The sequence below is a fragment of the Gopherus flavomarginatus genome, unplaced genomic scaffold (assembly GCF_025201925.1).
Source record: "Gopherus flavomarginatus isolate rGopFla2 unplaced genomic scaffold, rGopFla2.mat.asm mat_scaffold_2065_arrow_ctg1, whole genome shotgun sequence".
In the NCBI taxonomy this organism is placed as follows: Eukaryota; Metazoa; Chordata; order Testudines; family Testudinidae; genus Gopherus; species Gopherus flavomarginatus.
The window spans coordinates 3,764-12,896 of NW_026114808.1; the positions used below are offsets into that span (position 1 = coordinate 3,764).

General features: G+C 48.5%; 1 non-coding gene across 1 annotated transcript; it reads left to right on the forward strand.

Moving 5' to 3' along the window:
• The first annotated feature begins 1,407 nt into the window (after positions 1-1,407).
• On the forward strand, positions 1,408-1,481 carry TRNAK-CUU (transfer RNA lysine (anticodon CUU)). The gene has a single exon. It is a non-coding gene; the product is annotated as a tRNA-Lys (tRNA).
• Positions 1,482-9,133: the final 7,652 nt, after the last annotated feature.

A 9,133-nucleotide genomic window follows, 5' to 3' on the forward strand; every position in this document is an offset into this window, starting at 1 on the left:
GCTGGAGACGGGAGTACTGCTTAAACTGTTTTCAATTAAGCCTTCAGCTCGTGAGGGATGAGGTTCAGCCTTTGATCCGTGTCTGCAGCAGGCAAGCGCCTCTGGCTCAATCGGCCCCCACCCTGCCCCCACTGTATTAGCAGACTAAAACCTGGAGCAAAGGCACACGCCTTGCAAGGGAACAGGAGCCGGGATCTCGAACAAATGTCAACATTTTAGTAAGATGACGTTCAAAGAAGAAAAAGGTGTACGGTACAGCATTTAGGTGTAGAAGTTTCTGGTGATCAGGGAACAATGTACAGATTACCCAGGGGGTGCGAAGTTCGGTTTAAGATCGGGTGGCGTAAGGAATACAGAATCTGCAATAGCCCTGACTGGGGGTAAAAGGTTAACGTACAGACACTGAGTTAGGAGGGTATGTTGTCCATGTGAGGGCTACGTTCAGGTGTGGAGTTTAAGAAGCGGGTACGACAATGAGAATGGATTCACCCGCGTTTGGTGAGTTTTAACATTCAGTGTTTTTTAATCTTTGCCACAATCTAGTTTAAGCAGGGTCGGTATGAACTCTACCCTGCCATCTGTTGGTGATCTGTTGTAAAGGCCTTTTGGGGCTGATGTCATTTGCATGGTTACACTCACCCCAGATTGCATGAGGGGAGTGCTTGTCCAAATGGTCATTTCAGCTGCTGTGGGATCCCCCATCTCTTTGTTATTGGGGCAGGAGTAATCCAGTGTATTTTCCTGTTTAGTTTGGATCAAGGAGAGAGTAACTGTACCTGGCATTTGAGGCCTGAGAGCTTGCCCCTAGCCTGGAAAGGACTCATCATTAAGGGGTATGGGTTCCAAACCCCCCTCTCCCCAAGTGTGTGGGAAGTAGGAATAGATGTTTGTTTTTGGTCTGATTGATTTTGTGTCTGGTGTCTGAAGGCAGAGGTATTTTTGAATAGATTTAGAATTGTTGTTAGTACTGAAGTTTCTCATCTTAAAGTTATGCTATTAGATTTCTTCTACAGTATATTTTGGTGCTGAAAGGTATAAGGTTGCTTTGTGTGTGCTGTTATGGAGTGAAGTAACAAAGGTTGGTTGCAGAGAGGATGCATGTGCCACAAAAGTTGTGCCTGTCCCACCCCAGCTGTGGTCCCAGAGTCCAGAATTTGCATAAACTCACCCCCTTACCTGTGACTAACAAGCTTGCCCTGCTAACTCTTCCAGCAAAACAGGCCAAAGAAAGTGTATGCAAGCCCTGTACTGCAGCCCCAGTACTCTTTTAGGTTCCTTCCCACAGATCTTCCACTCCGCACCAGTCCAGTTCCTTGCTGTTGCTTGTCCAACCACTGCATGCATGTGCTAGACCGGACCCTGAGCTGATTCCTGACTGTTGTGCTCCATACAGCCTGGCCTGTCTGTGTCTCTGTGGTGCCATGGGTCAGCACGTTTGGCTCTTAACTGAAAGGATGGTGGTTCAAGCCCACCCAGGGACAGTGATAAGCCTGTGCTACTTCCTTGCTTTCCTGCGGGCAGGGCCGGCTTTAGGCCAATTCAACCAATTCCCCTGAATCGGGCCTCGCACCCAAGCCCTGCTGGTGCACTGTACTAGGGTGGCCCAGCTTCCCCAGGGGGCAATTTAAAGGGCCTGGGGCTCCCAGCAGGGACTGGAGCCTCAGGCTGTTTAAATTGCCACCAGAGCCCCACTGCTGGAGACTTGGGGGCTATTTAAAAAGTCTGGGGCTCCCCTTGCTTCTACCGCCCTGGCCCTTTAAACAGCCCCCGGAGCTCCGCCACTTCCCCAGGGCTCCCGCGGCTATTCAAAGGGCTGGGGCCGTGGAAGCAGGGGAGCCCCAGGCCCTTTAAATAGCCCCCGAGCCCTGGGCTGCTGCTACCTTGGTGGAGGAGGGGGCACTTACCGTACAGGGTAGGCTGTACCCCCTGTACCCGCACCCCTGCCCACAGCCAGACCCTGCTGCACCCCCTGCCCTGCCTGCACAAGCCCCACACCCTGTGCCCTGTCTCCAGTCAACCCTTGCCGCACTCCCCTGCCTTAAGCCAGCCAGTCCCACACTCCTCTGTCTCCAGGCCTGCCAACCCCTGTGCACTCCCCTGAGGCCCTGCCTGAAGCCAACCAGCCCACTCCACCCCACATCCCCCTACCTGCTGCCAGCCCCTGTCAGCAGCCAGTCCCACACACCCTGCCCTCCCTGCAGCCAGCCCATTTGCAGCCAGTCCCACACACCCTGCCCTGCCTGCACGCCTTGCCCTGCTTGCAGCCAGACCCTACCTCCAGTCAGCCCCTGCCCTGCCTCCAGCCAGCCGCATGTCCACTGGTGCCCTGCAGTTCCCAGGGCAGTAACCCTGCATACACGCTGCAATGAGAGGGGCAGTGAACAGCTGTGACCCACACATGTGCACACCTTAGGGTGACCAGACAGCAAGTGTGAAAAATTGGAACAGGGTGGGGGGTAATAGGATCCTATATAAGCAAAAGACCCCCCAAATCGGGACTGTCTCTATAAAATCGGGACATCTGGTCACCCTAGCACACCCCCAGGGAGTGGCGGGGACCCACACATGTGAAACGGAGCTCATTTCTAGTTCAGACCCATCTTTTTAAAAAATAATTTTAGGTAGGGTTAACATACATCTGTATTTTCCTGGACATGTCCAGCTTTTTGGTTCTTAAATAGACCATCTGGGAGAATTTTTTAAAAATATGGATGTATGGTTATCCTATTGGTACAAAAAATACATACTGTGGCACATCCCTTAAATCAGAACTTTTTACAGGGAACCGGCTGCTAAGCAATGAAAGGCTTTTATTTACATGGTTTTTTTTTTTAGTCATCCCTGCCGGGGCCCTGCCGAATATGTTCGAATTGGGCCCCGCACTTCCTAAAGCTGGCCCTGCCTGCGGAGAGCCTCAAAGTCCCATTTTGCTGCCTCTTGGCCTCAGTGCTTTCAGCTAGTGGCCCGAAGACCGGGCTGGATGTCATTCAGAAACCCATCTCCCAGCAGCTGTTCCAGAGGCTCAGGTTTAATCCTCAAGGCCGAGCACAAAAACTTTCAGCCAGGAACATTTTGCTCTCTCCCCGCCTCCGCCCAAGTGGCAAAGGAGAAGCAGACGAGACACGCCGGGTCAAAGACGCCTCCCTCCCACTTCCCTGTAGGCTGTGCAAAGCTCTTGGCCTGCCTCACGCCTTGTCAGGAAAGCACGGCCATGCTGCTCACGCCTGAGTCACGTCCGCAGCCTGGCCTGCCCTGGCTGACGGTGTGCAGAGCCACGCCAGTCAATGGCAGTTTGAGTCAGGAGCCTAGGCTCTTTCCCCTGACAGCCACACACACAGCACTGCCTGGTGTCCCGAGAGCCTCCTTCCTGTTCTCCCGCAGCACACGCTGCCTGCCAGTGTGGGTGGGAAAAGGGGACCAGGAAGTACTGAAGCCTCATTCCAGGACAGGAGGCCCTCGCCATACCCAGGCCTGCCTCTTGCCTTCAGTCCAGGTAGCCTCATGGCCTAGGCTCTTGGTGCTCTGCTGGTCACTGCCTTGCTGGAAGGCCCTGAGGGAAAAGAAGCAAGCACACATGTAGCAGAGGATGGCTTTGATCCATTAATCTCTGGGTTATGGGCCCAGCACACTTTTGCTGCACCATTCTGCTGGTTTTTCATGATGGCTGCCACTCAGCCACCACTATCTGGATTAGCACCTTATGCACTCTCACGCTGGCAGGCAGATGCGCAGTCTGCTAGGCAGATGTCCTGGTCACAGGATATTACAGCTTCTACAGGGTAAAAGGGATCTATTTGGGGTTTGGACCCCATTGGGAGCTGAATAGCTGAGTGCCAGAGATGGGAGCACTTCTTAAACTGTTTTCAGTTAAGCCTTCAGCTTCACCCTCACCTGAAAAGTACTCACCATTAAGGGGTATGGGTTCCAAATGCCAAAAGCAGGTAGGAGGTAAGAATGGGTGTTTAGTTGTCTGGGGCTGTTTTAGTTGATTTCCTATTTGCTGTTCCTGGTGTGTAAAGACAGAGATATTTTTGAATCTGTTAAAATTGCTGTTAGTGCTACATTCCCTCACCTTAAGCTTATGCTATTAGTTCTCTTCTGTGATATATTCTGGTTCTGAAAGGTAAAAGGTGGCTCTGTGTGTGGTATTATGGAGTGAGGTAGCAAATGTTGGTTGCAAAAACGGGGCATGTGCCACAACAGTCCTGACCCCAGCTGCATTCCCTGAGTCCAACCTGCAAAATTTCCATGCAGTCAGAGTGGAAAAGAGCATTTTACCTAACTGTGAAGTTGCTTACAACTTTCAGTGTGTAAGGGCGATCAGAACCCCCCATTCTAAATACATCTAAAATTTATACTTAACTATTAGTGATCTTAGATCAGTAGCATAGAACTGAATATCCAATACAATTATAAAGAGCTTTATTTTTAAACTAAGAAAAAAAAAAGCCTTAAAATCTGTAGTTAGAAACTTCAAAAAAGATCTATAGTACGTAATTTAAATATTCATTTTCAAACTTTTTTATTTCACTATGCTTTGGAACCCATGTCCCTTGCCTAATGAGATATATGTAGGTTCGGGTGACTCCCAAAAGCATGAACTGCTAAGGACCGTTCTACTATCCTTGATTCATATCACCAGGATAACTACACTTTATTACTCCTGCCCTAATAAGAAAGAGATTGGGGATCTCACAGCAGCCGAAATGACCATTTGGACAAGCACCCCCATCATGCAATGCGGGGTGGGTGTGACCATGCACATCAGCAACAAAAGACTTTTACAACACATCACCAACAGATGTCAGGGTAGAATTCATTCTGACCCTGCTTACATCCTCCCCACAACCAAGAATTGGTGCTCCTGGTAAATCATACTCCCTATTATACCAAATCATTGGTATTGAATGCTGAAGTCACAGCTAGCAAAAGTAGCCACCCATCTCTGCCCTGCAGCATCCAGTTTAGCCCTTGTTAACATATAAACTCATAGACTCATAGACTCATAGGTCAGAAGGGACCAATCTGATCATCTAGTCTGACCTCCTGCACAAGGCAGGCCACAGAACCCCATCCATCCAATTTTATAACAACCCCTATCCCAGGACCGAGTTATTGAAATCCTCAAAAGTGGTTTGAAGACCTCAAGCTGCAGGGAAACCACCAGCAAGCGACCCGTGCCCCACGCTGCAGGGGAAGGCGAAAAACCTCCAGGGCACCTGCCAATCCGCCCTGGAGGAAAATTCCTTCCCGACCCCAAATATGGCGATCAGCTAAACCCTGAGCATGTGGGCAAGAGTCACCAGCTAGCACCCAAGAAGGAATTCTCTGCAGCAACTCAGTACCCATCGCATCCAATATCTCCCCGCAGACCATTGAGCAGACCTGTCTGGTGGTACTTCAAGATCAATTGCCCAAATTAACGATCCTATCATAACATCCCCTCCATATACTTATCCAGCTTTGTCTTAAAGCCAGGAAAGTCTTTTCCCCTACTACTTCCCTCGGAAGGCTATTCCAGAACTTCACTCCCCTAATGGTCAGAAACCTTCGTCTAATTTCAAGTCTAAACTTCCTAATATCCAGTTTATACCCATTCGTCCTCGTGTCTACATTAGTACTAAACTTAAACAATTCCTCTCCCTCCCTAACGTTTACCCCCTTGATATATTTATATAGAGCTAGCATATCCCCCCGCAGCCTTCTTTTGGCCAGGCTAAACAAGCCAAGCTCTTTGAGTCTCCTTTCGTAAGGCAGTTTTTCCATTCCTCGGATCATCCTTGTAGCCCGTCTCTGAACCTGTTCCAGTTTGAATTCATCCTTCTTGAACATGGGACACCAGAACTGCACACAGTATTCCAGATGGGGTCTCACCAACGCCTTATATAATGGTACTAACACCTCCTTATCCTTGCAGGAAATACCCCGCCTGATGCATCCCAAAATCGCATTTGCTTTTTTAACAGCCGTATCACATTGGCGACTCATAGTCATCCTGCTATCAACCAGTACCCCAAGGTCCTTCTCCTCCTCCGTCGCTTCCAACTGATGCGCCCCCTACATATATCCAAAATTCTTATTATTAATTCCTAAATGCATGACCTTACACTTTTCACTGTTGTATTTCATCCTATTTCTATTACTCCAGTTTACAAGGTGGTTCAGATCTTCCTGAATAGTATCCCTGTCCTTCTCCGTGTTAGCAATACCCCCCAGCTTCGTGTCATCCGCAAACTTTAGTAGCACATTCCCGCTCTTTGTGCCAAGGTCAGTAATAAAAAGGTTAAATAAGATCGGTCCCAAAACCGATCCTTGAGGGACTCCACTGGTGACCTCCTTCCAGCCCGACAGTTCACCTTTCAATACGACCCTCTGGAGTCTCCCCTTTAACCAGTTCCTTATCCACCTTACAACTTTCATATTCACTCCCATCTTTTCCAATTTAACCAACAGCTCCCCGTGCGGAACCGTGTCGAACGCCTTACTGAAATCTAGGTAAATTATATCCACCGCATTTCCTTTATCTAAGTAATCCGTCACCTTCTCAAAGAAGGAGATCAGATTGGTTTGGCACGATCTACCTTTAGTAAATCCGTGTTGCAATTCGTCACAATTACCATTGACCTCTATGTCCTTAACTACTTTCTCCCTTAAAATTTTTTCCAAGACCTTACATACTACAGACGTCAAGCTAACAGGCCTATAGTTACCCGGATCACTCTTATTCCCTTTCTTAAAAATAGGAACTACATTAGCAATCCTCCAGTCATACGGCACAACCCCCGAGTTTATCGATTGCTTAAAAATTATCACTAACGGGCTCGCAATTTCACGCGCCAGTTCCTTTAATATCCTCGGATGGAGATTGTCCGGGCCCTCCGACTTCGTCCCATCGAGCTGTTCAAGTACGGCCTCTACCTCAGTTGCGGTAATATCCACTTCCATATCCACATTCCCGTTTGTCATCCCTCCATCATCGCAAGGTTCCTCACTAGTCTTATTAAAAACTGAGGCAAAGTACTTGTTTAGATGTTGGGCCATGCCTAGGTTATCCTTAACCTCCATTCCATCCTCAGTGTATAGCGGCCCCACTTCTTCTTTCTTTGTTTTCTTCTTATTTATGTGGCTGTAGAACCTTTTACTATTGGTTTTGATTCCCTTTGCAAGTTCCAGTTCAATGTGGCTTTTAGCCTTCCTCACTTTTTCCCTACATGTTCTGACCTCAGCAAGGTAGCTTTCCTTACTGATCCTGCCTTCCTTCCACTCCCTGTAAGCTTTCTGCTTTTGTCTAATCCCCTTTCTGAGTTGTTTGCTCATCCAGTTTGGCCTACAACTCCTGCCCATGGTTTTTTTCCCCTTTCTCGGGATGCAGGCTTCCGACAGTCTCTGGAGCTGTGACTTAAAGTAATTCCAGGCCTCCTCCACATTTAAATCCACTAATTCCTTCGTCCAATCCACTTCCCTAACTAATTTCCTTAACTCTTTAAAATTAGCCCTCGAGAAGTCAAAAACCCTAATCCCAGATCTACATTTGTTTATCCTTCCATCTAGTTTGAACTGAATCAGCTCATGATCACTCGAACCAAGGTTGTCCCCTACCACCATTTCTTCTACGAGGTCCTCACTGCTCACCAGCACCAAATCTAAAATGGCAGCCCCTCTGGTAGGTGCTTCAACTACTTGATGAAGAAATCCATCCGCTATCACATCCAGAAAAATCTGACCCCTATTATTCTTGCAAGAACTCGTCCTCCAGTCTATATCCGGGAAGTTGAAGTCCCCCATAATCACACATTTCCCCTTTGTGTTTACTTCATTAAAGACATTGAAGAGGTCTCTATCCATATCCCAATCCGATCCCGGCGGTCTGTAGCACACCCCAAGCACTATCTCAGGGGATGCTCTAGTTGCTTTTTTACCCAGTGTGATTTTTGCCCAGACAGACTCTGTCTTATCCATTCCATCGCTTCTTATTTCGCTACATTTAATTTCATCATTGATGTACAAGGCTACTCCACCACCTTTGCCTTTCTTCCTGTCTTTTCTAAACAGCACATAGCCTTCAATACCCGTGCTCCAGTCATGAGTACTATTCCACCAGGTTTCGGTAATCCCTATAATATCCTGTTTCACTTCCTGCACTAGTAACTCCAGTTCCTCCATCTTGTTACCTAGGCTCCTCTCATTAGTGTACAGACCTTTTAATTTTCGGCGTTTGGCGTCAGTGACATTCTTTCCCCTGTTGTGCACAAACTTTCTGCCACCAGCATCACCTGTTACTCTGGTTTCTACTCCACTATTCCTCCTTGGATCAAATCTTGGGGTCGCAAGGGTATCCCCACTCACTTTGTTTACTTCCCTCTCCAGGTTATATTCTGGCGTGGAGATCTCCCGAACATCTCCCAACCATCTCCCCCAACTTCCTAGTTTAAAGCCCTCTTGATGAGGTCGGCGAGCCTCCATCCTAGAATTCTATTTCCCTCCTTGCTGAGATGAAGTCCATCCTGAGCGAACAGTCGTCTATCCGTAAACGCTTCCCAGTGACCGTACATCCCAAAGCCCTCCTTATAACACCACTCCCTGAGCCATCTGTTGATCGCCATAATCTTGTCACTCCTTCGTCGCCCCGCTCTAGGAACCGGCAGAATTCCACTGAAGATCACCTGAGCCTCGATGTCTTTAAGCCTCTTTCCCAGTCTGGCATAGTCCTCCTTGATACAGTCCAGCGAGTAACTAGCCGTGTCATTCGTTCCCACATGAAGGATAATCAACGGATTCTTTCCCGCTCCCGCTAAGATCGTATTCAGCCTCGAGTCCACATCCTGTATCTTAGCCCCTGGCATACAGCACACTCTTCTGTTCTCTCGATCAGGTCTAGTTACAGGCCTGTCTACTCTTCTCAGTAAAGAGTCTCCAATCACGTAGACTTGCCTTTTCCTGGTGACAGTGCGATTCTGCGGTCTATCCCCCACAGCAGCTGGCCGCGATTCCTCTCGATTTGAATTCGCCCTTACAATCCTCCTAGGGCTCGTACTTGGTGTCGCCTCCAGTGACTGCTCCCCTCCTTCTGCAGTACTAGCTGCTTGCCTCTTCTTCCTCGCCCTTTCTCCTTCAGCAGCCTGCTGTGCTCCAT